Consider the following 25,483-nt stretch of genomic DNA (forward strand, 5'->3'; position numbering starts at 1 on the left):
CTTCTTGAAAGGGCAGTGACGTCGCTAAGCCTGTTATATATTCATCAGGTACAAAGGAAAGCACAGGGCACTGTTCATTAGGCTCAGTCATGCCCTGACGTCCTTGTTACCCTTCTTTAAAGGGCAGTGACGTCGCTAAGCCTGTTATATATTCATCAGGTACAAAGGGAAACACAGGGCACTGTTCATTAGGCTCAGTCATGCCCTGACGTCCTTGTTACCCTTCTTGAAAGGGCAGTGACGTCGCTAAGCCTGTTATATATTCGTCAGGTGCAAAGGAAAGCAGAGGGCACTGTTCATTAGGCTCAGTCATGCCCTGACGTCCTTGTTACCCTTCTTGAAAGGGCAGTGACGTCGCTAAGCCTGTTATATATTCGTCAGGTGCAAAGGAAAGCAGAGGGCACTGTTCATTAGGCTCAGTCATGCCCTGACGTCCTTGTTACCCTTCTTGAAAGGGCAGTGACATCTCTAAGCCTGTTATATTTTCGTCAGGTGCAAAGGAAAGCCCCTTTGCATACATTACACCTGGTGCAGGTATAATGTGGCACAGGGGTTTAGAAAGTGACGCATCTACAAATATGGTGCAACAAGGCGCATTTTTTACGCCACTGGTGAGTCACAAAAAGTGACGCAGCGGTGGCGCAAGTGACGCACAGCCTCATAAATGAGGCCCCTGGAGAGCACTGACAGCAGCTGGACTGTTTCCTAGCGCCAGGTGTTTGTTTCCCATGCCCTCAGCTTCCTCCGCTGACGTCGAAGGTGCAGTTGCTTCTTTCATGCAGCAAGAAGTAAAGGAGGTAGAGGTCGGGATGCTGCAGAAGAACCTTCAGCGCGTCACCGCTAATCTGCATACCCACAATCCTGTGCGCGCCTCCTAATGCTGCTTTACTCTCATCCTAAATGCAGGGCTCTTTGTGGCATTGAATATGATAAAGAGCGGACATTTAAGAAGGAAGGGGCAGAGTATAAACCCTCTAGTAGGCAGACACTAAATTAGGCACACTACGTTTCTAAGGGAAATTCCGGGTTATGCTTTGGCACAGCTTACAGTGCCCAATAGAGGGATCTTGAATAACAAATGTAAATGTTGGATCGGAGGCGGAAATGACGCCCAGAGAAGGATTGTAATGAAGTGTATCCCCCACTCCCCCCCCCCCCCATTGCTGTAAACCGGCTCTAGACAGAATGTAGACAAATCGCTGCTGCAGGAGCCTCGCTCGCACTAGAGGGGGCGTGGTCAGCCAGAAATTTGCATACCCAGAAGCCTCTGCGGCAAACACCCGATGCATCACTACAGGCGACACAGGTATTTGTTTAATAGGAGAAGGAGCGTCTGTAGCTGTGCACTCAGAGGCATTCATGAGGGTGAACGGCACGATACCGTTATAAAGTCACCCTACCAGTGGGAAGTTGTATTTTTATTGTGACTGCGCGGACAGAACATCTGTCTGCTAACATAAATAATCTGTCACTCCGCGCAGGTCACGCGCACTTCGAGGGGCCGCGAGAAGCGGAAGTTGTTGTCATCTATGAAGGGTGTCTGTGTAAAGTGCTCCGTGATTGGTTGAAACGTGAGACCTCCAGGGGGCGGTCGGGCCTCGCGGAGGAGAGGAGCGCGCGCTGCCTCCCTCAGGAAGACGCCACGTGACACTGGATGACGTAGATATATGATAAAGAGACGAAACTGCGTTTTAAGGGAAATTCCGGGGGCCTTTATTTATGAAGGCCTTGCGCCACCGGTGCGTCACTTTTTCCCATGTTAAAAGTGACGCATCGGCGGCGCAAGGCCTTCATAAATAAGGCCCCCGGGTTATTAGTGCATTGTACTATATGTCATTTAACACGAATCATTGGCAAAGCCAATAGTGCCCCATAGAGGGGCCTTGAATTATAAGTGTAACTGATGGATCGGAGTCAGAAATGGCGCCCAGAGAAGGAAGGAAGCAAAGATAGTGTATCCCCCCCCCCCCATTGCTGGAACCGACTCGAGACGGAAATGATGCATTTAGGATCCAGAGCAAAAAGTCACCATGGGGCTGCTGCAGGAGCCTGGCTGTCACTGGAGGGGGCGTGGCCAGGCACGGTCATTTGCATACCCAGAAGCCTCTGCGGCAAACACCCGATTCATCACTGCAGGTGATACAGGCCTCTGTTTAACAGTTGAAGGAGCGCCTGTACTTGTGCACACACAGGTATTCATGAGGGTAACTGACACGTTACCGGTGTAAAGTCACCCTAGCAGTAAGAAGTTATATATTTTATCGTGTTTGCGCGAATAATTCTATAAATTATAACATACTTCAAATTGTTGCTTTTCGCTGATCACGCGCACTCCGAGGGGCCGTGAGAAGCGGAACATCTATGAATGTTTGGAGAGTTTCTGTCCAAGAAACTCCGTGATCGGTTGAAATGAGAGTTAACTGGGGGGGTCGGTCTCCTCGGTTGCTGATGAGAGGAGGCTCCCACAGGGTCACGTGATGCAGGACGAGGCGGAGGAGCGGGAGGTGCAACGCTCTCTCCTGTCGCTAGAGGTCGGGAGGCTCCAGAGGGAGAGTCTCCTCCTGTGTGTAGTTGGGTTCAAGCAGCTTCTGTATTGACCTCACCCTGTAGACTCCTCAGTCAGAGCTCACACACTCCAATGATGTGTGCCCAGGTCTCCTCCTGTGTGTAGTTGGGTTCAAGCAGCTTCTGTATTGACCTCACCCTGTAGACTCCTCAGTCAGAGCTCACACACTCCAATGATGTGTGCCCAAGTCTCCTCCTGTGTGTAGTTGGGTTAAAGCAGCTTCTGTATTGACCTCAGCCTGTAGACTCCTCAGTCAGCGCTCACACACTCCAATGATGTGTGCCCAGGTCTCCTCCTGTGTGTAGTTGCGTTAAAGCAGCTTCTGTATTGACCTCACCCTGTAGACTCCTCAGTCAGAGCTCACACACTCCAATGATGTGTGCCCAGGTCTCCTCCTGTGTGTAGTTGGGTTAAAGCAGCTTTCTGTATTGACCTCAGCCTGTAGACTCCTCAGTCACAGCTCACACACTCCAATGATGTGTGCCCAGGTCTCCTCCTGTGTGTAGTTGGGTTAAAGCAGCTTCTGTATTGACCTCACCCTGTAGACTCCTCAGTCAGAGCTCACACACTCCAATGATGTGTGCCCAGGTCTCCTCCTGTGTGTAGTTGGGTTAAAGCAGCTTCTGTATTGACCTCATCCTGTAGACTCCTCAGTCAAAGCTCACACACTCCAATGATGTGTGCCCAGGTCTCCTCCTGTGTGTAGTTGGGTTAAAGCAGCTTTCTGTATTGACCTCAGCCTGTAGACTCCTCAGTCACAGCTCACACACTCCAATGATGTGTGCCCAGGTCTCCTCCTGTGTGTAGTTGGGTTAAAGCAGCTTCTGTATTGACCTCACCCTGTAGACTCCTCAGTCAGAGCTCACACACTCCAATGATGTGTGCCCAGGTCTCCTCCTGTGTGTAGTTGGGTTAAAGCAGCTTCTGTATTGACCTCGCCCTGTAGACTCCTCAGTCACAGCTCACACACTCCAATGATGTGTGCCCAGGTCTCCTCCTGTGTGTAGTTGGGTTAAAGCAGCTTCTGTATTGACCTCATCCTGTAGACTCCTCAGTCACAGCTCACACACTCCAATGATGTGTGCCCAGGTCTCCTCCCGTGTGTAGTTGGGTTAAAGCAGCTTCTGTATTGTCCTCGCCCTGTAGACTCCTCAGTCAGAGCTCGCACACTCCAATGATGTGTGACCAGGTCCCCTCCTGTGTGTAGTTGGGTTAAAGCAGCTTCTGTATTGTCCTCGCCCTGTAGACTCCTCAGTCAGAGCTCACACACTCCAATGATGTGTGCCCAGGTCTCCTCCTGTGTGTAGTTGGGTTAAAGCAGCTTTCTGTATTGACCTCAGCCTGTAGACTCCTCAGTCATAGCTCACACACTCCAATGATGTGTGCCCAGGTCTCCTCCTGTGTGTAGTTGGGTTAAAGCAGCTTTCTGTATTGACCTCAGCCTGTAGACTCCTCAGTCATAGCTCACACACTCCAATGATGTGTGCCCAGGTCTCCTCCTGTGTGTAGTTGGGTTAAAGCAGCTTCTGTATTGACCTCACCCTGTAGACTCCTCAGTCAGAGCTCACACACTCCAATGATGTGTGCCCAGGTCTCCTCCTGTGTGTAGTTGGGTTAAAGCAGCTTCTGTATTGACCTCATCCTGTAGACTCCTCAGTCAGAGCTCACACACTCCAATGATGTGTGCCCAGGTCTCCTCCTGTGTGTAGTTGGGTTAAAGCAGCTTCTGTATTGACCTCACCCTGTAGACTCCTCAGTCAGAGCTCACACACTCCAATGATGTGTGCCCAGGTCTCCTCCCGTGTGTAGTTGGGTTAAAGCAGCTTCTGTATTGACCTCGCCCTGTAGACTCCTCAGTCACAGCTCACACACTCCAATGATGTGTGCCCAGGTCTCCTCCTGTGTGTAGTTGGGTTAAAGCAGCTTCTGTATTGACCTCATCCTGTAGACTCCTCAGTCAGAGCTCACACACTCCAATGATGTGTGCCCAGGTCTCCTCCCGTGTGTAGTTGGGTTAAAGCAGCTTCTGTATTGACCTCACCCTGTAGACTCCTCAGTCAGAGCTCACACACTCCAATGATGTGTGCCCAGGTCTCCTCCTGTGTGTCGTTGGGTTAAAGCAGCTTCTGTATTGACCTCGCCCTGTAGACTCCTCAGTCACAGCTCACACACTCCAATGATGTGTGCCCAGGTCTCCTCCTGTGTGTAGTTGGGTTAAAGCAGCTTCTGTATTGACCTCATCCTGTAGACTCCTCAGTCAGAGCTCACACACTCCAATGATGTGTGCCCAGGTCTCCTCCTGTGTGTAGTTGGGTTAAAGCAGCTTCTGTATTGACCTCATCCTGTAGACTCCTCAGTCACAGCTCACACACTCCAATGATGTGTGCCCAGGTCTCCTCCCGTGTGTAGTTGGGTTAAAGCAGCTTCTGTATTGTCCTCGCCCTGTAGACTCCTCAGTCACAGCTCACACACTCCAATGATGTGTGCCCAGGTCTCCTCCTGTGTGTCGTTGGGTTAAAGCAGCTTCTGTATTGACCTCGCCCTGTAGACTCCTCAGTCACAGCTCACACACTCCAATGATGTGTGCCCAGGTCTCCTCCTGTGTGTAGTTGGGTTAAAGCAGCTTCTGTATTGACCTCATCCTGTAGACTCCTCAGTCACAGCTCACACACTCCAATGATGTGTGCCCAGGTCTCCTCCCGTGTGTAGTTGGGTTAAAGCAGCTTCTGTATTGTCCTCGCCCTGTAGATTCCTCAGTCACAGCTCACACACTCCAATGATGTGTGCCCAGGTCTCCTCCTGTGTGTCGTTGGGTTAAAGCAGCTTCTGTATTGACCTCGCCCTGTAGACTCCTCAGTCACAGCTCACACACTCCAATGATGTGTGCCCAGGTCTCCTCCTGTGTGTAGTTGGGTTAAAGCAGCTTCTGTATTGACCTCATCCTGTAGACTCCTCAGTCAGAGCTCACACACTCCAATGATGTGTGCCCAGGTCTCCTCCTGTGTGTAGTTGGGTTAAAGCAGCTTCTGTATTGACCTCACCCTGTAGACTCCTCAGTCAGAGCTCACACACTCCAATGATGTGTGCCCAGGTCTCCTCCTGTGTGTAGTTGGGTTAAAGCAGCTTCTGTATTGACCTCGCCCTGTAGACTCCTCAGTCAGAGCTCACACACTCCAATGATGTGTGCCCAGGTCTCCTCCTGTGTGTAGTTGGGTTAAAGCAGCTTCTGTATTGACCTCACCCTGTGGACTCCTCAGTCACAGCTCACACACTCCAATGATGTGTGCCCAGGTCTCCTCCTGTGTGTAGTTGGGTTAAAGCAGCTTCTGTATTGACCTCACCCTGTAGACTCCTCAGTCAGAGCTCACTCACTCCAATGATTTGTGCCCAAGTCTCCTCCTGTGTGTAGTTGGGTTAAAGCAGCTTCTGTGTTGACCTCACCCTGTAGACTCCTCAGTCAGAGCTCACACACTCCAATGATGTGTGCCCAGGTCTCCTCCTGTGTGTAGTTGGGTTAAAGCAGCTTTCTGTATTGACCTCACCCTGTAGACTCCTCAGTCAGAGCTCACTCACTCCAATGATTTGTGCCCAAGTCTCCTCCTGTGTGTAGTTGGGTTAAAGCAGCTTTCTGTATTGACCTCATCCTGTAGACTCCTCAGTCAGAGCTCACACACTCCATCTGTATTGACCTCACCCTGTAGACTCCTCAGTCAGACCTCACACACTCCAATGATGTGTGCCCAGGTCTCCTCCTGTGTGTAGTTGGGTTAAAGCAGCTTCTGTATTGACCTCACCCTGTGGACTCCTCAGTCACAGCTCACACACTCCAATGATGTGTGCCCAGGTCTCCTCCTGTGTGTAGTTGGGTTAAAGCAGCTTCTGTATTGACCTCACCCTGTAGACTCCTCAGTCAGAGCTCACTCACTCCAATGATTTGTGCCCAAGTCTCCTCCTGTGTGTAGTTGGGTTAAAGCAGCTTTCTGTATTGACCTCACCCTGTAGACTCCTCAGTCAGAGCTCACACACTCCAATGATGTGTGCCCAGGTCTGCGCCTGTGTGTAGTTGGGTTAAAGCAGCTTCTGTATTGACCTCACCCTGTAGACTCCTCAGTCACAGCTCACACACTTCAATGATGTGTGCCCAGGTCTCCTCCTGTGTATCGTTGGGTTAAAGCAGCTTTCTGTATTGACCTCACCCTGTAGACTCCTCAGTCACAGCTCACACACTCCAATTATGTGTGCCCAGGTCTCCTCCTGTGTGTAGTTGGGTTAAAGCAGCTTTCTGTATTGACCTCACCCTGTAGACTCCTCAGTCACAGCTCACACACTCCAATGATGTGTGCCCAGGTCTCCTCCTGTGTGTAGTTGGGTTAAAGCAGCTTCTGTATTGACCTCACCCTGTAGACTCCTCAGTCAGAGCTCACACACTCCAATGATGTGTGCCCAGGTCTCCTCCTGTGTGTAGTTGGGTAAAGCAGCTTCTGTATTGACCTCATCCTGTACACTCCTCAGTCAGAGCTCACACACTCCAATGATGTGTGCCCAGGTCTCCTCCTGTGTGTAGTTAGGGTAAAGCAGCTTTCTGTATTGACCTCAGCCTGTAGACTCCTCAGTCACAGCTCACACACTCCAATGATGTGTGCCCAGGTCTCCTCCTGTGTGTAGTTGGGTTAAAGCAGCTTCTGTATTGACCTCACCCTGTAGACTCCTCAGTCACAGCTCACACACTCCAATGATGTGTGCCCAGGTCTCCTCCTGTGTGTAGTTGGGTTAAAGCAGCTTCTGTATTGACCTCATCCTGTAGACTCCTCAGTCATAGCTCACACACTCCAATGATGTGTGCCCAGGTCTCCTCCTGTGTGTAGTTGGGTTAAAGCAGCTTCTGTATTGACCTCAGCCTGTAGACTCCTCAGTCACAGCTCACACACTCCAATGATGTGTGCCCAGGTCTCCTCCTGTGTGTAGTTGGGTTAAAGCAGCTTCTGTATTGACCTCACCCTGTAGACTCCTCAGTCAGAGCTCACACACTCCAATGATGTGTGCCCAGGTCTCCTCCTGTGTGTAGTTGGGTTAAAGCAGCTTCTGTATTGACCTCACACTGTAGACTCCTCAGTCACAGCTCACACACTCCAATGATGTGTGCCCAGGTCTCCTCCTGTGTGTCGTTGGGTTAAAGCAGCTTCTGTATTGACCTCATCCTGTAGACTCCTCAGTCAGAGCTCACACACTCCAATGATGTCTGCCCAGGTCTCCTCCTGTGTGTAGTTTGGTTAAAGCAGCTTCTGTATTGACCTCAGCCTGTAGACGCCTCAGTCACAGCTCACACACTCCAATGATGTGTGCCCAGGTCTCCTCCTGTGTGTAGTTGGGTTAAAGCAGCTTCTGTATTGACCTCACCCTGTAGACTCCTCAGTCACAGCTCACACACTTCAATGATGTGTGCCCAGGTCTCCTCCTGTGTGTAGTTGGGTTAAAGCAGCTTCTGTGTTGACCTCACCCTGTAGACTCCTCAGTCAGAGCTCACACACTCCAATGATGTGTGCCCAAGTCTCCTCCTGTGTGTAGTTGGGTTAAAGCAGCTTCTGTATTGACCTCACCCTGTAGACTCCTCAGTCAGAGCTCACACACTCCAATGATGTGTGCCCAGGTCTCCTCCTGTGTGTAGTTGGGTTAAAGCAGCTTCTGTATTGACCTCACACTGTAGACTCCTCAGTCACAGCTCACACACTCCAATGATGTGTGCCCAGGTCTCCTCCTGTGTGTCGTTGGGTTAAAGCAGCTTCTGTATTGACCTCATCCTGTAGACTCCTCAGTCAGAGCTCACACACTCCAATGATGTCTGCCCAGGTCTCCTCCTGTGTGTAGTTTGGTTAAAGCAGCTTCTGTATTGACCTCAGCCTGTAGACGCCTCAGTCACAGCTCACACACTCCAATGATGTGTGCCCAGGTCTCCTCCTGTGTGTAGTTGGGTTAAAGCAGCTTCTGTATTGACCTCACCCTGTAGACTCCTCAGTCACAGCTCACACACTTCAATGATGTGTGCCCAGGTCTCCTCCTGTGTGTAGTTGGGTTAAAGCAGCTTCTGTGTTGACCTCACCCTGTAGACTCCTCAGTCATAGCTCACACACTCCAATGATGTGTGCCGAGGTCTCCTCCTGTGTGTAGTTGGGTTAAAGCAGCTTTCTGTATTGACCTCAGCCTGTAGACTCCTCAGTCATAGCTCACACACTCCAATGATGTGTGCCCAAGTCTCCTCCTGTGTGTAGTTGGGTTAAAGCAGCTTCTGTATTGACCTCATCCTGTGGACTCCTCAGTCAGAGCTCGCACACTCCAATGATGTGTGCCCAGGTCTCCTCCTGTGTGTAGTTGGGTTAAAGCAGCTTCTGTATTGACCTCACCCTGTAGACTCCTCAGTCACAGCTCACACACTCCAATGATGTGTGACCAGGTCTCCTCCTGTGTGTAGTTGGGTTAAAGCAGCTTCTGTATTGACCTCACACTGTAGACTCCTCAGTCATAGCTCACACACTCCAATGATGTGTGCCCAGGTCTCCTCCTGTGTGTAGTTGGGTTAAAGCAGCTTTCTGTATTGACCTCAGCCTGTAGACTCCTCAGTCACAGCTCACACACTCCAATGATGTGTGCCCAGGTCTCCTCCTGTGTGTAGTTGGGTTAAAACAGCTTCTGTATTGACCTCAGCCTGTAGACTCCTCAGTCACAGCTCACACACTCCAATGATGTGTGCCCAGGTCTCCTCCTGTGTGTAGTTGGGTTAAAACAGCTTCTGTATTGACCTCATCCTGTAGACTCCTGAGTCAGAGCTCACACACTCCAATGATGTGTACTCAGGTCTCCTCCTGTGTGTAGTTGGGTTAAAACAGCTTCTGTATTGACCTCGCCCTGTAGACTCCTCGGTCAGAGCTCCCACACTCCAATGATGTGTGCCCAGGTCTCCTCCTGTGTGTAGTTGGGTTAAAGCAGCTTCTGTATTGACCTCATTCTGTAGACTCCTCAGTCATAGCTCACACACTCCAATGATGTGTGCCCAGGTCTCCTCCTGTGTGTAGTTGGGTTAAAGCAGCTTTCTGTATTGACCTCATCCTGTGGACTCCTCAGTCAGAGCTCGCACACTCCAATGAGGTGTGCCCAGGTCTCCTCCTGTGTGTAGTTGGGTTAAAGCAGCTTCTGTATTGACCTCACCCTGTAGACGCCTCAGTCACAGCTCACACACTCCAATGATATGTGCCCAGCTCTCCTCCTGTGTGTAGTTGGGTTAAAGCAGCTTTCTGTATTGACCTCATCCTGTGGACTCCTCAGTCAGAGCTCGCACACTCCAATGAGGTGTGCCCAGGTCTCCTCCTGTGTGTAGTTGGGTTAAAGCAGCTTCTGTATTGACCTCACCCTGTAGACGCCTCAGTCACAGCTCACACACTCCAATGATGTGTGCCCAGGTCTCCTCCTGTGTGTAGTTGGGTTAAAGCAGCTTTCTGTATTGACCTCATCCTGTGGACTCCTCAGTCAGAGCTCGCACACTCCAATGAGGTGTGCCCAGGTCTCCTCCTGTGTGTAGTTGGGTTAAAGCAGCTTCTGTATTGACCTCACCCTGTAGACGCCTCAGTCACAGCTCACACACTCCAATGATGTGTGCCCAGGTCTCCTCCTGTGTGTAGTTGGGTTAAAGCAGCTTCTGTATTGACCTCAGCCTGTAGACTCCTCAGTCACAGCTCACACACTCCAATGATGTGTGCCCAGGTCCCCTCCTGTGTGTCGTTGGGTTAAAGCAGCTTCTGTATTGACCTCACCCTGTAGACTCCTCAGTCACAGCTCACACACTCCAATGATGTGTGCCCAGGTCTCCTCCTGTGTGTAGTTGGGTTAAAGCAGCTTCTGTATTGACCTCACCCTGTAGACTCCTCAGTCATAGCTCACACACTCCAATGATGTGTACTCAGGTCTCCTCCTGTGTGTAGTTGGGTTAAAGCAGCTTCTGTATTGACCTCAGCCTGTAGACTCCCGAGTCAGAGCTCACACACTCCAATGATGTGTGCTCAGGTCTCCTCCTGTGTGTAGTTGGGTTAAAGCAGCTTCTGTATTGACCTCACCCTGTAGACTCCTCAGTCACAGCTCACACACTCCAATGATGTGTGCCCAGGTCTCCTCCTGTGTGTAGTTGGGTTAAAGCAGCTTCTGTATTGACCTCACCCTGTAGACTCCTCAGTCAGAGCTCACACACTCCAATGATGTGTGCCCAGGTCTCCTCCTGTGTGTAGTTGGGTTAAAGCAGCTTCTGTATTGACCTCACCCTGTAGACTCCTCAGTCATAGCTCACACACTCCAATGATGTGTGCCCAGGTCTCCTCCTGTGTGTAGTTGGGTTAAAGCAGCTTTCTGTATTGACCTCATCCTGTAGACTCCTCAGTCAGAGCTCACACACTCCAATGATGTGTGCCCAGGTCTCCTCCTGTGTGTAGTTGGGTTAAAGCAGCTTCTGTATTGACCTCACCCTGTAGACTCCTCAGTCAGAGCTCACACACTCCAATGATGTGTGCCCAGGTCTCCTCCTGTGTGTAGTTGGGTTAAAGCAGCTTCTGTATTGACCTCATCCTGTAGACGCCTCAGTCACAGCTCACACACTCCAATGATGTGTGCCCAGGTCTCCTCCTGTGTGTAGTTGGGTTAAAGCAGCTTCTGTATTGACCTCAGCCTGTAGACTCCTCAGTCACAGCTCACACACTCCAATGATGTGTGCCCAGGTCCCCTCCTGTGTGTCGTTGGGTTAAAGCAGCTTCTGTATTGACCTCACCCTGTAGACTCCTCAGTCAGAGCTCACACACTCCAATGATGTGTGCCCAGGTCTCCTCCTGTGTGTAGTTGGGTTAAAGCAGCTTCTGTATTGACCTCACCCTGTAGACTCCTCAGTCATAGCTCACACACTCCAATGATGTGTGCCGAGGTCTCCTCCTGTGTGTAGTTGGGTTAAAGCAGCTTCTGTATTGACCTCACCCTCTCAGTCACAGCTCACACACTCCAATGATGTGTGCCCAGGTCTCCTCCTGTGTGTAGTTGGGTTAAAGCAGCTTCTGTATTGACCTCACCCTGTAGACTCCTCAGTCAGAGCTCACACAATCCAATGATGTGTGCCCAGGTCTCCTCCTGTGTGTAGTTGGGTTAAAGCAGCTTCTGTATTGACCTCACCCTGTAGACTCCTCAGTCATAGCTCACACACTCCAATGATGTGTGCCCAGGTCTCCTCCTGTGTGTAGTTGGGTTAAAGCAGCTTTCTGTATTGACCTCATCCAGCATACTCCTCAGTCAGAGCTCACACACTCCAATGATGTGTGCCCAGGTCTCCTCCTGTGTGTAGTTGGGTTAAAGCAGCTTCTGTATTGACCTCACCCTGTAGACTCCTCAGTCACAGCTCACACACTCCAATGATGTGTGCCGAGGTCTCCTCCTGTGTGTAGTTGGGTTAAAGCAGCTTCTGTATTGACCTCACCCTCTCAGTCACAGCTCACACACTCCAATGATGTGTGCCCAGGTCTCCTCCTGTGTGTAGTTGGGTTAAAGCAGCTTCTGTATTGACCTCACCCTGTAGACTCCTCAGTCAGAGCTCACACAATCCAATGATGTGTGCCCAGGTCTCCTCCTGTGTGTAGTTGGGTTAAAGCAGCTTCTGTATTGACCTCATCCTGTAGACTCCTCAGTCAGAGCTCACACACTCCAATGATGTGTGCCCAGGTCTCCTCCTGTGTGTAGTTGGGTTAAAGCAGCTTCTGTATTGACCTCACCCTGTAGACTCCTCGGTCAGAGCTCACACACACCAATGATGTGTGCCCAGGTCTCCTCCTGTGTGTAGTTGGGTTAAAGCAGCTTCTGTATTGACCTCAGCCTGTAGACTCCTCAGTCAGAGCTCACACACTCCAATGATGTGTGCCCAGGTCTCCTCCTGTGTGTAGTTGGGTTAAAGCAGCTTCTGTATTGACCTCACCCTGTAGACTCCTCAGTCAGAGGTCACACACTCCAATGATGTGTGCCCAGGTCTCCTCCTGTGTGTAGTTGGGTTAAAGCAGCTTCTGTATTGACCTCATCCTGTAGACTCCTCAGTCATAGCTCACACACTCCAATGATGTGTGCCCAGGTCTCCTCCTGTGTGTAGTTGGGTTAAAGCAGCTTCTGTATTGACCTCATCCTGTAGACTCCTCAGTCACAGCTCACACACTCCAATGATGTGTAGCCAGGTCTCCTCCTGTGTGTAGTTGGGTTAAAGCAGCTTCTGTATTGACCTCAGCCTGTAGACTCCTCAGTCAGAGCTCACACACTCCAATGATGTGTGCCCAGGTCTCCTCCTGTGTGTAGTTAGGTTAAAGCAGCTTCTGTATTGACCTCATCCTGTAGACTCCTCAGTCACAGCTCACACACTCCAATGATGTGTGCCCAGGTCTCCTCCTGTGTGTAGTTGGGTTAAAACAGCTTCTGTATTGACCTCAGCCTGTAGACTCCTCGGTCAGAGCTCACACACTCCAATGATGTGTGCCCAGGTCTCCTCCTGTGTGTAGTTGGGTTAAAGCAGCTTCTGTATTGACCTCATCCTGTAGACTCCTCAGTCAGAGCTCACACACTCCAATGATGTGTGCCCAGGTCCCCTCCTGTGTGTAGTTGGGTTAAAGCAGCTTCTGTATTGACCTCACCCTGTACACTCCTCAGTCAGAGCTCACACACTCCAATGATGTGTGCCCAGGTCTCCTCCTGTGTGTAGTTGGGTTAAAGCAGCTTCTGTATTGACCTCACCCTGTAGACTCCTCGGTCAGAGCTCACACACTCCAATGATGTGTGCCTAGGTCTCCTCCTGTGTGTAGTTGGGTTAAAGCAGCTTCTGTATTGACCTCACCCTGTAGACTCCTCAGTCACAGCTCCCACACTCCAATGATGTGTGCCCAGGTCTCCTCCTGTGTGTAGTTGGGTTAAAGCAGCTTTCTGTATTGACCTCACCCTGTAGACTCCTCAGTCAGAGCTCACAGACTCCAATGATGTGTGCCCAGGTCTCCTCCTGTGTGTAGTTGGGTTAAAGCAGCTTTCTGTATTGACCTCATCCTGTGGACTCCTCAGTCAGAGCTCGCACACTCCAATGATGTGTGCCCAGGTCTCCTCCTGTGTGTAGTTGGGTTAAAGCAGCTTCTGTATTGACCTCACCCTGTGGACTCCTCAGTCACAGCTCACACACTCCAATGATGTGTACTCAGGTCTCCTCCTGTGTGTAGTTGGGTTAAAGCAGCTTCTGTGTTGACCTCACCCTGTAGACTCCTCAGTCATAGCTCACACACTCCAATGATGTGTGCCGAGGTCTCCTCCTGTGTGTAGTTGGGTTAAAGCAGCTTCTGTATTGACCTCACCCTGTGGACTCCTCAGTCATAGCTCACACACTCCAATGATGTGTGCCCAGGTCTCCTCCTGTGTGTAGTTGGGTTAAAGCAGCTTCTGTATTGACCTCACCCTGTAGACTCCTCAGTCAGAGCTCACACACTCCAATGATGTGTGCCCAGGTCTCCTCCTGTGTGTAGTTGGGTTAAAGCAGCTTCTGTATTGACCTCACCCTGTAGACTCCTCGGTCAGAGCTCACACACTCCAATGATGTGTGCCCAGGTCTCCTCCTGTGTGTAGTTGGGTTAAAGCAGCTTCTGTATTGACCTCATCCTGTAGACGCCTCAGTCACAGCTCACACACTCCAATGATGTGTGCCCAGGTCTCCTCCTGTGTGTAGTTGGGTTAAAGCAGCTTCTGTATTGACCTCAGCCTGTAGACTCCTCAGTCACAGCTCACACACTCCAATGATGTGTGACCAGGTCCCCTCCTGTGTGTCGTTGGGTTAAAGCAGCTTCTGTATTGACCTCACCCTGTAGACTCCTCAGTCATAGCTCACACACTCCAATGATGTGTGCCCAGGTCTCCTCCTGTGTGTAGTTGGGTTAAAGCAGCTTCTGTATTGACCTCAGCCTGTAGACTCCTCAGTCACAGCTCACACACTCCAATGATGTGTGCCCAGGTCCCCTCCTGTGTGTCGTTGGGTTAAAGCAGCTTCTGTATTGACCTCACCCTGTAGACTCCTCAGTCATAGCTCACACACTCCAATGATGTGTGCCCAGGTCTCCTCCTGTGTGTAGTTGGGTTAAAGCAGCTTCTGTATTGACCTCATCCTGTAGACTCCTCAGTCAGAGCTCACACACTCCAATGATGTGTACTCAGGTCTCCTCCTGTGTGTAGTTGGGTTAAAGCAGCTTCTGTATTGACCTCATCCTGTAGACTCCTCAGTCAGAGCTCACACACTCCAATGATGTGTGGCCAGGTCTCCTCCTGTGTGTAGTTGGGTTAAAGCAGCTTCTGTATTGACCTCACCCTGTAGACTCCTCAGTCACAGCTCACACACTCCAATGATGTGTGCCCAGGTCTCCTCCTGTGTGTAGTTGGGTTAAAGCAGCTTCTGTATTGACCTCGCCCTGTAGACTCCTCAGTCACAGCTCACACACTCCAATGATGTCTGCCCAGGTCTCCTCCTGTGTGTAGTTGGGTTAAAGCAGCTTCTGTATTGACCTCACCCTGTAGACTCCTCGGTCAGAGCTCACACACTCCAATGATGTGTGCCCAGGTCTCCTCCTGTGTGTAGTTGGGTTAAAGCAGCTTCTGTATTGACCTCACCCTGTAGACTCCTCGGTCAGAGCTCACACACTCCAATGAGGTGTGCCCAGGTCTCCTCCTGTGTATCGTTGGGTTAAAGCAGCTTTCTGTATTGACCTCACCCTGTAGACTCCTCAGTCACAGCTCACACACTCCAATGATGTGTGCCCTGGTCTCCTCCTGTGTGTAGATGGGTTAAAGCAGCTTCTGTATTGACCTCACCCTGTAGACTCCTCAGTCACAGCTCACACACTCCAATGATGTGTGCCCAGGTCTCCTCCTGTGTGTAGTTGGGTTAAAGCAGCTTCTGTGTTGACCTCACCCTGTAGACTCCTCAGTCAGAGCTCACACACTCCAATGATGTGTGCCCAGGTCTCCTCCTGTGTGTAGTTGGGTTAAAGCAGCTTCTGTATTGACCTCATCCTGTAGACTCCTCAGTCACAGCTCACACACTCCAATGATGTGTGCCCAGGTCTCCTCCTGTGTGTAGTTGGGTTAAAGCAGCTTCTGTATTGACCTCACCCTGTAGACTCCTCAGTCAGAGCTCACACACTCCAATGATGTGTGCCCAGGTCTCCTCCTGTGTGTAGTTGGGTTAAAGCAGCTTCTGTATTGACCTCACCCTGTAGACTCCTCAGTCAGAGCTCACTCACTCCAATGATTTGTGCCCAGGTCTCCTCCTGTGTGTAGTTGGGTTAAAGCAGCTTGACCTCACCCTGTAGACTCCTCAGTCAGAGCTCACTCACTCCAATGATTTGTGCCCAGGTCTCCTCCTGTGTGTAGTTGGGTTAAAGCAGCTTCTGTATTGACCTCATCCTGTAGACTCCTCAGTCAGAGCTCACACACTCCAATGATGTGTGCCCAGGTCTCCTCCTGTGTGTAGTTGGGTTAAAGCAGCTTGACCTCACCCTGTAGACTCCTCAGTCAGAGCTCACTCACTCCAATGATTTGTGCCCAAGTCTCCTCCTGTGTGTAGTTGGGTTAAAGCAGCTTTCTGTATTGACCTCACCCTGTAGACTCCTCAGTCATAGCTCACACACTTCAATGATGTGTGCCCAGGTCTCCTCCTGTGTGTAGTTGGGTTAAAGCAGCTTCTGTATTGACCTCACCCTGTAGACTCCTCAGTCACAGCTCACACACTCCAATGATGTGTGCCCAGTTCTCCTCCTGTGTGTAGTTGGGTTAAAGCAGCTTCTGTATTGACCTCAGCCTGTAGACTCCTTAGTCAGAGCTCACACACTCCAATGATGTGTGCCCAGGTCTCCTCCTGTGTGTAGTTGGGTTAAAGCAGCTTCTGTATTGACCTCACCCTGTAGACTCCTCAGTCAGAGCTCACACACTCCAATGATGTGTGCCCAGGTCTCCTCCTGTGTGTAGTTGGGTTAAAGCAGCTTCTGTATTGACCTCAGCCTGTAGACTCCTCGGTCAGAGCTCACACACTCCAATGATGTGTGCCCAGGTCTCCTCCTGTGTGTAGTTGGGTTAAAGCAGCTTTCTGTATTGACCTCAGCCTGTAGACTCCTCAGTCATAGCTCACACACTCCAATGATGTGTGCCCAGGTCTCCTCCCGTGTGTAGTTGGGTTAAAGCAGCTTCTGTATTGACCTCACCCTGTAGACTCCTCAGTCAGAGCTCACACACTCCAATGATGTGTGCCCAGGTCTCCTCCTGTGTGTAGTTGGGTTAAAGCAGCTTTCTGTATTGACCTCAGCCTGTAGACTCCTCAGTCATAGCTCACACACTCCAATGATGTGTGCCCAGGTCTCCTCCCGTGTGTAGTTGGGTTAAAGCAGCTTCTGTATTGACCTCACCCTGTAGACTCCTCAGTCAGAGCTCACACACTCCAATGATGTGTGCCCAGGTCTCCTCCTGTGTGTAGTTGGGTTAAAGCAGCTTCTGTATTGACCTCACACTGTAGACTCCTCAGTCATAGCTCACACACTCCAATGATGTGTGCCCAGGTCTCCTCCTGTGTGTAGTTGGGTTAAAGCAGCTTTCTGTATTGACCTCACCCTGTAGACTCCTCAGTCACAGCTCACACACTCCAATGATGTGTGCCCAGGTCTCCTCCTGTGTGTAGTTGGGTTAAAGCAGCTTCTGTATTGACCTCACCCTGTAGACTCCTCAGTCAGAGCTCACACACTCCAATGATGTGTGCCCAGGTCTCCTCCTGTGTGTAGTTGGGTTAAAGCAGCTTCTGTATTGACCTCACACTGTAGACTCCTCAGTCAGAGCTCACACACTCCAATGATGTGTGCCCAGGTCTACTCCTGTGTGTAGTTGGGTTAAAGCAGCTTCTGTATTGACCTCATACTGTAGACGCCTCAGTCACAGCTCACACACTCCAATGATGTGTGCCCAGGTCTCCTCCTGTGTGTAGTTGGGTTAAAGCAGCTTCTGTATTGACCTCACCCTGTAGACTCCTCAGTCAGAGCTCACACACTCCAATGATGTGTGCCCAGGTCTCCTCCTGTGTGTAGTTGGGTTAAAGCAGCTTCTGTATTGACCTCATCCTGTAGACGCCTCAGTCACAGCTCACACACTCCAATGATGTGTGCCCAGGTCTCCTCCTGTGTGTAGTTGGGTTAAAGCAGCTTCTGTATTGACCTCACCCTGTAGACTCCTCAGTCACAGCTCACACACTCCAATGATGTGTGCCCAGTTCTCCTCCTGTGTGTAGTTGGGTTAAAGCAGCTTCTGTATTGACCTCAGCCTGTAGACTCCTCGGTCAGAGCTCACACACTCCAATGATGTGTGCCCAGGTCTCCTCCTGTGTGTAGTTGGGTTAAAGCAGCTTTCTGTATTGACCTCAGCCTGTAGACTCCTCAGTCATAGCTCACACACTCCAATGATGTGTGCCCAGGTCTCCTCCCGTGTGTAGTTGGGTTAAAGCAGCTTCTGTATTGACCTCACCCTGTAGACTCCTCAGTCAGAGCTCACACACTCCAATGATGTGTGCCCAGGTCTCCTCCTGTGTGTAGTTGGGTTAAAGCAGCTTCTGTATTGACCTCACCCTGTAGACTCCTCAGTCATAGCTCACACACTCCAATGATGTGTGCCCAGGTCTCCTCCCGTGTGTAGTTGGGTTAAAGCAGCTTGACCTCACCCTGTAGACTCCTCAGTCACAGCTCAGACACTCCAATGATTTGTGCCCAGGTCTCCTCCTGTGTGTAGTTGGGTTAAAGCAGCTTCTGTATTGACCTCACACTGTAGACTCCTCAGTCAGAGCTCACACACTCCAATGATGTGTGCCCAGGTCTCCTCCTGTGTGTAGTTGGGTTAAAGCAGCTTCTGTATTGACCTCATCCTGTAGACGCCTCAGTCACAGCTCACACACTCCAATGATGTGTGCCCAGGTCTCCTCCTGTGTGTAGTTGGGTTAAAGCAGCTTCTGTATTGACCTCACCCTGTAGACTCCTCAGTCAGAGCTCACACACTCCAATGATGTGTGCCCAGGTCTCCTCCTGTGTGTAGTTGGGTTAAAGCAGCTTCTGTATTGACCTCGCCCTGTAGACTCCTCAGTCACAGCTCACACACTCCAATGATGTGTGCCCAGGTCTCCTCCTGTGTGTAGTTGGGTTAAAGCAGCTTCTGTATTGACCTCGCCCTGTAGACTCCTCAGTCACAGCTCACACACTCCAATGAGGTGTGCCCAGGTCTCCTCCTGTGTGTAGTTGGGTTAAAGCAGCTTCTGTATTGACCTCACCCTGTAGACTCCTCAGTCATAGCTCACACACTCCAATGATGTGTGCCCAGGTCTCCTCCTGTGTGTAGTTGGGTTAAAGCAGCTTCTGCATTGACCTCACCCTGTAGACTCCTCGGTCACAGCTCACACACTCCAATGATGTGTGCCCAGGTCTCCTCCTGTGTGTAGTTGGGTTAAAGCAGCTTCTGTATTGACCTCAGCCTGTAGACTCCTCAGTCAGAGCTCACACACTCCAATGATGTGTGCCCAGGTCTCCTCCTGTGTGTAGTTGGGTTAAAGCAGCTTCTGTATTGACCTCGCCCTGTAGACTCCTCAGTCACAGCTCACACACTCCAATGATGTGTGCCCAGGTCTCCTCCTGTGTGTAGTTCGGTTAAAGCAGCTTCTGTATTGACCTCACCCTGTAGACTCCTCAGTCATAGCTCACACACTCCAATGATGTGTGCCCAGGTCTCCTCCTGTGTGTAGTTGGGTTAAAGCAGCTTCTGTATTGACCTCACCCTGTAGACTCCTCAGTCATAGCTCACACACTCCAATGATGTGTGCCCAGGTCTCCTCCTGTGTGTAGTTGGGTTAAAGCAGCTTCTGTATTGACCTCACCCTGTAGACTCCGCAGTCACAGCTCACACACTCCAATGATGTGTGCCCAGGTCTCCTCCTGTGTGTAGTTGGGTTAAAGCAGGTTATGTATTGACCTCATCCTGTAGACTCCTCAGTCAGAGCTCACACACTCCAATGATGTGTGCCCAGGTCTCCTCCTGTGTGTAGTTGGGTTAAAGCAGCTTCTGTATTGACCTCAGCCTGTAGACTCCTCAGTCAGAGCTCACACACTCCAATGATGTGTGCCCAGGTCTCCTCCTGTGTGTAGTTGGGTTAAAGCAGCTTCTGTATTGACCTCACCCTGTAGACTCCTCAGTCATAGCTCACACACTCCAATGATGTGTGCCCAGGTCTCCTCCTGTGTGTAGTTGGGTTAAAGCAGCTTTCTGTATTGACCTCATCCTGTACACTCCTCAGCCAGAGCTCACACACTCCAATGATGTGTGCCCAGGTCTCCTCCTGTGTGTCGTTGGGTTAAAGCAGCTTCTGTATTGACCTCATCCTGTAGACTCCTCAGTCAGAGCTCACACACTCCAATGATGTGTGGCCAGGTCTCCTCCTGTGTGTAGTTGGGTTAAAGCAGCTTCTGTATTGACCTCAGCCTGTAGACTCCTCAGTCAGAGCTCACACACTCCAATGATGTGTGCCCAGGTCTCCTCCTGTGTGTAGTTGGGTTAAAGCAGCTTCTGTATTGACCTCACACTGTAGACTCCTCAGTCAGAGCTCACACACTCCAATGATGTGTGCCCAGGTCTCCTCCTGTGTGTAGTTTGGTTAAATCAGGTTCTGTATTGACCTCATCCTGTAGACTCCTCAGTCACAGCTCACACACTCCAATGATGTGTACTCAGGTCTCCTCCTGTGTGTAGTTGGGTTAAAGCAGCTTCTGTATTGACCTCACCCTGTAGACTCCTCAGTCAGAGCTCACACACTCCAATGATGTGTGCCCAGGTCTCCTCCTGTGTGTAGTTGGGTTAAAGCAGCTTCTGTATTGACCTCAGCCTGTAGACTCCTCAGTCACAGCTCACACACTCCAATGATGTGTGCCCAGGTCTCCTCCTGTGTGTAGTTGGGTTAAAGCAGCTTCTGTATTGACCTCACCCTGTAGACTCCTCAGTCACAGCTCACACACTCCAATGATGTGTGCCCAGGTCTCCTCCTGTGTGTAGTTGGGTTAAAGCAGCTTCTGTATTGACCTCAACCTGTAGACTCCTCAGTCATAGCTCACACACTCCAATGATGTGTGCCCAGGTCTCCTCCTGTGTGTAGTTGGGTTAAAGCAGCTTCTGTATTGACCTCACCCTGTAGACTCCTCAGTCAGAGCTCACACACTCCAATGATGTGTGCCCAGGTCTCCTCCTGTGTGTAGTTGGGTTAAAGCAGCTTCTGTAGTGACCTCACCCTGTAGACTCCTCAGTCACAGCTCACACACTCCAATGATGTGTGCCCAGGTCTCCTCCTGTGTGTAGATGGGTTAAAGCAGCTTGACCTCACCCTGTAGACTCCTCAGTCAGAGCTCACAGACTCCAATGATGTGTGCCCAGGTCTCCTCCTGTGTGTAGTTGGGTTAAAGCAGCTTCTGTATTGACCTCATCCTGTAGACTCCTCAGTCACAGCTCACACACTCCAATGATGTGTGCCCAGGTCTCCTCCTGTGTGTAGTTGGGTTAAAGCAGCTTCTGTATTGACCTCACCCTGTAGACTCCTCAGTCATAGCTCACACACTCCAATGATGTGTGCCCAGGTCTCCTCCTGTGTGTAGTTGGGTTCAAGCAGCTTCTGTATTGACCTCACCCTGTAGACTCCTCAGTCAGAGCTCACACACTCCAATGATGTGTTTCTGTATTGACCTCACCCTGTAGACTCCTCAGTCAGAGCTCACACACTCCAATGATGTGTGCCCAGGTCTCCTCCTGTGTGTCGTTGGGTTAAAGCAGCTTCTGTATTGACCTCACCCTGTAGACTCCTCAGTCACAGCTCACACACTCCAATGATGTGTGCCCAGGTCTCCTCCTGTGTGTAGTTGGGTTAAAGCAGCTTCTGTATTGACCTCACCCTGTAGACTCCTCAGTCCGAGCTCACACACTCCAATGATGTGTGCCCAGGTCTCCTCCTGTGTGTAGTTGGGTTAAAGCAGCTTCTGTATTGACCTCACACTGTAGACTCCTCAGTCAGAGCTCACACACTCCAATGATGTGTGCCCAGGTCTCCTCCTGTGTGTCGTTGGGTTAAAGCAGCTTCTGTATTGACCTCACCCTGTAGACTCCTCAGTCAGAGCTCACACACTCCAATGATGTGTGCCCAGGTCTCCTCCTGTGTGTAGTTAGGGTAAAGCAGCTTTCTGTATTGACCTCAGCCTGTAGACTCCTCAGTCACAGCTCACACACTCCAATGATGTGTGCCCAGGTCTCCTCCTGTGTGTAGTTGGGTTAAAGCAGCTTCTGTATTGACCTCAGCCTGTAGACTCCTCAGTCAGAGCTCACACACTCCAATGATGTGTGCCCAGGTCTCCTCCTGTGTGTAGTTGGGTTAAAGCAGCTTCTGTATTGACCTCGCCCTGTAGACTCCTCAGTCACAGCTCACACACTCCAATGATGTCTGCCCAGGTCTCCTCCTGTGTGTAGTTGGGTTAAAGCAGCTTCTGTATTGACCTCATCCTGTAGACTCCTCAGTCAGAGCTCACACACTCCAATGATGTGTGCCCAGGTCTCCTCCTGTGTGTAGTTGGGTTAAAGCAGCTTCTGTATGGACCTCGCCCTGTAGACTCCTCAGTCAGAGCTCACACACTCCAATGATGTGTGCCCAGGTCTCCTCCTGTGTGTAGTTGGGTTAAAGCAGCTTCTGTATTGACCTCACCCTGTAGACTCCTCAGTCATAGCTCACACACTCCAATGATGTGTGCCCAGGTCTCCTCCTGTGTGTAGTTGGGTTAAAGCAGCTTCTGTATTGACCTCATCCTGTAGACTCCTCAGTCAGAGCTCACACACTCCAATGATGTCTGCCCAGGTCTCCTCCTGTGTGTAGTTGGGTTAAAGCAGCTTCTGTATTGACCTCACCCTGTAGACTCCTCGGTCAGAGCTCACACACTCCAATGATGTCTGCCCAGGTCTCCTCCTGTGTGTAGTTGGGTTAAAGCAGCTTCTGTATTGACCTCACCCTGTAGACTCCTCGGTCAGAGCTCACACACTCCAATGATGTGTGCCCAGGTCTCCTCCTGTGTGTAGTTGGGTTGAAGCAGCTTCTGTATTGACCTCACCCTGTAGACTCCTCGGTCAGAGCTCACACACTCCAATGATGTGTGCCGAGGTCTCCTCCTGTGTGTAGTTGGGTTAAAGCAGCTTCTGTATTGACCTCACCCTGTAGACTCCTCAGTCACAGCTCACACACTCCAATGATGTGTGCCCAGGTCTCCTCCTGTGTGTAGTTGGGTTAAAGCAGCTTTCTGTATTGACCTCATCCTGTAGACTCCTCAGTCAGAGCTCACACACTCCAATGATGTGTGCCCAGGTCTCCTCCTGTGTGTAGTTGGGTTGAAGCAGCTTCTGCATTGACCTCACCCTGTAGACTCCTCAGTCACAGCTCACTCACTCCAATGATGTGTGCCCAGGTCTCCTCCTGTGTGTAGTTGGGTTAAAGCAGGTTCTGTATTGACCTCACCCTGTAGACTCCTCAGTCACAGCTCACTCACTCCAATGATGTGTGCCCAGGTCTCCTCCTGTGTGTAGTTGGGTTAAAGCAGGTTCTGTATTGACCTCACCCTGTAGACTCCTCAGTCAGAGCTCACACACTCCAATGATGTGTGCCCAGGTCTCCTCCTGTGTGTAGTTGGGTTGAAGCAGCTTCTGCATTGACCTCACCCTGTAGACTCCTCAGTCACAGCTCACTCACTCCAATGATGTGTGCCCAGGTCTCCTCCTGTGTGTAGTTGGGTTAAAGCAGGTTCTGTATTGACCTCACCCTGTAGACTCCTCAGTCACAGCTCACTCACTCCAATGATGTGTGCCCAGGTCTCCTCCTGTGTGTAGTTGGGTTAAAGCAGGTTCTGTATTGACCTCACCCTGTAGACTCCTCAGTCAGAGCTCACACACTCCAATGATGTGTGCCCAGGTCTCCTCCTGTGTGTAGTTGGGTTAAAGCAGCTTCTGTATTGACCTCATCCTGTAGACTCCTCAGTCAGAGCTCACACACTCCAATGATGTGTGCCCAGGTCTCCTCCTGTGTGTAGTTGGGTTAAAGCAGCTTCTGTATTGACCTCATCCTGTAGACTCCTCAGTCAGAGCTCACACACTCCAATGATGTGTGCCCAGGTCTCCTCCTGTGTGTAGTTGGGTTAAAGCAGCTTCTGTATTGACCTCACCCTGTAGACTCCTCAGTCACAGCTCACACACTCCAATGATGTGTGCCCAGGTCTCCTCCTGTGTGTAGTTGGGTTAAAGCAGCTTCTGTATTGACCTCACCCTGTGGACTCCTCAGTCATAGCTCACACACTCCAATGATGTGTGCCCAGGTCTCCTCCTGTGTGTAGTTGGGTTAAAGCAGCTTCTGTATTGACCTCACCCTGTAGACTCCTCAGTCAGAGCTCACACACTCCATAGATGTGTGCCCAGGTCTCCTCCTGTGTGTAGTTGGGTTAAAGCAGCTTTCTGTATTGACCTCATCCTGTAGACTCCTCAGTCACAGCTCACACACTCCAATGATGTGTGCCCAGGTCTCCTCCCGTGTGTAGTTGGGTTAAAGCAGCTTCTGTATTGACCTCGCCCTGTAGACTCCTCAGTCACAGCTCACACACTCCAATGATGTGTGCCCAGGTCTCCTCCTGTGTGTAGTTGGGTTAAAGCAGCTTCTGTATTGACCTCACCCTGTAGACTCCTCAGTCACAGCTCACACACTGCAATGATGTGTGCCCAGGTCTCCTCCTGTGTGTAGTTGGGTTAAAGCAGCTTTCTGTATTGACCTCAGCCTGTAGACTCCTCAGTCACAGCTCACACACTCCAATGATGTGTGCCCAGGTCTCCTCCCGTGTGTAGTTGGGTTAAAGCAGCTTCTGTATTGACCTCGCCCTGTAGACTCCTCAGTCAGAGCTCACACACTCCAATGATGTGTGCCCAGGTCTCCTCCTGTGTGTAGTTGGGTTAAAGCAGCTTCTGTATTGACCTCATTCTGTAGACTCCTCAGTCACAGCTCACACACTCCAATGATGTGTGCCCAGGTCTCCTCCTGTGTGTAGTTGGGTTAAAGCAACTTCTGTATTGACCTCACCCTGTAGACTCCTCAGTCAGAGCTCACACACTCCAATGATGTGTGCCCAGGTCTCCTCCTGTGTGTAGTTGGGTTAAAGCAGCTTCTGTATTGACCTCACCCTGTAGACTCCTCAGTCATAGCTCACACACTCCAATGATGTGTGCCCAGGTCTCCTCCTGTGTGTAGTTGGGTTAAAGCAGCTTCTGTATTGACCTCAGCCTGTACACTCCTCAGTCAGAGCTCACACACTCCAATGATGTGTGCCCAGGTCTCCTCCTGTGTGTAGTTGGGTTAAAGCAGCTTCTGTATTGACCTCACCCTGTAGACTCCTCAGTCATAGCTCACACACTCCAATGATGTGTGCCCAGGTCTCCTCCTGTGTGTAGTTGGGTTAAAGCAGCTTCTGTATTGACCTCAGCCTGTACACTCCTCAGTCAGAGCTCACACACTCCAATGATGTGTGCCCAGGTCTCCTCCTGTGTGTAGTTGGGTTAAAGCAGCTTCTGTATTGACCTCATCCTGTAGACTCCTCAGTCACAGCTCACACACTCCAATGATGTGTGCCCAGGTCTCCTCCTGTGTGTAGTTGGGTTAAAGCAGCTTCTGTATTGACCTCACCCTGTGGACTCCTCAGTCACAGCTCACACACTCCAATGATGTGTGCCCAGGTCTCCTCCTGTGTGTAGTTGGGTTAAAGCAGC

At 50.8% G+C, this 25,483-nt stretch overlaps 1 protein-coding gene across 1 annotated transcript in view; it reads right to left on the reverse strand.

Moving 5' to 3' along the window:
- Nucleotides 1-25,483, reverse strand: part of LOC144806566 (uncharacterized) — a 145,276-nt gene that overhangs the window by 30,008 nt on the left and 89,785 nt on the right. The window lies entirely within an intron of this gene.

The sequence above is a fragment of the Lissotriton helveticus genome (genome assembly GCF_964261635.1).
Source record: "Lissotriton helveticus chromosome 1_1 unlocalized genomic scaffold, aLisHel1.1 SUPER_1_unloc_87, whole genome shotgun sequence".
In the NCBI taxonomy this organism is placed as follows: domain Eukaryota; kingdom Metazoa; phylum Chordata; class Amphibia; order Caudata; family Salamandridae; genus Lissotriton; species Lissotriton helveticus.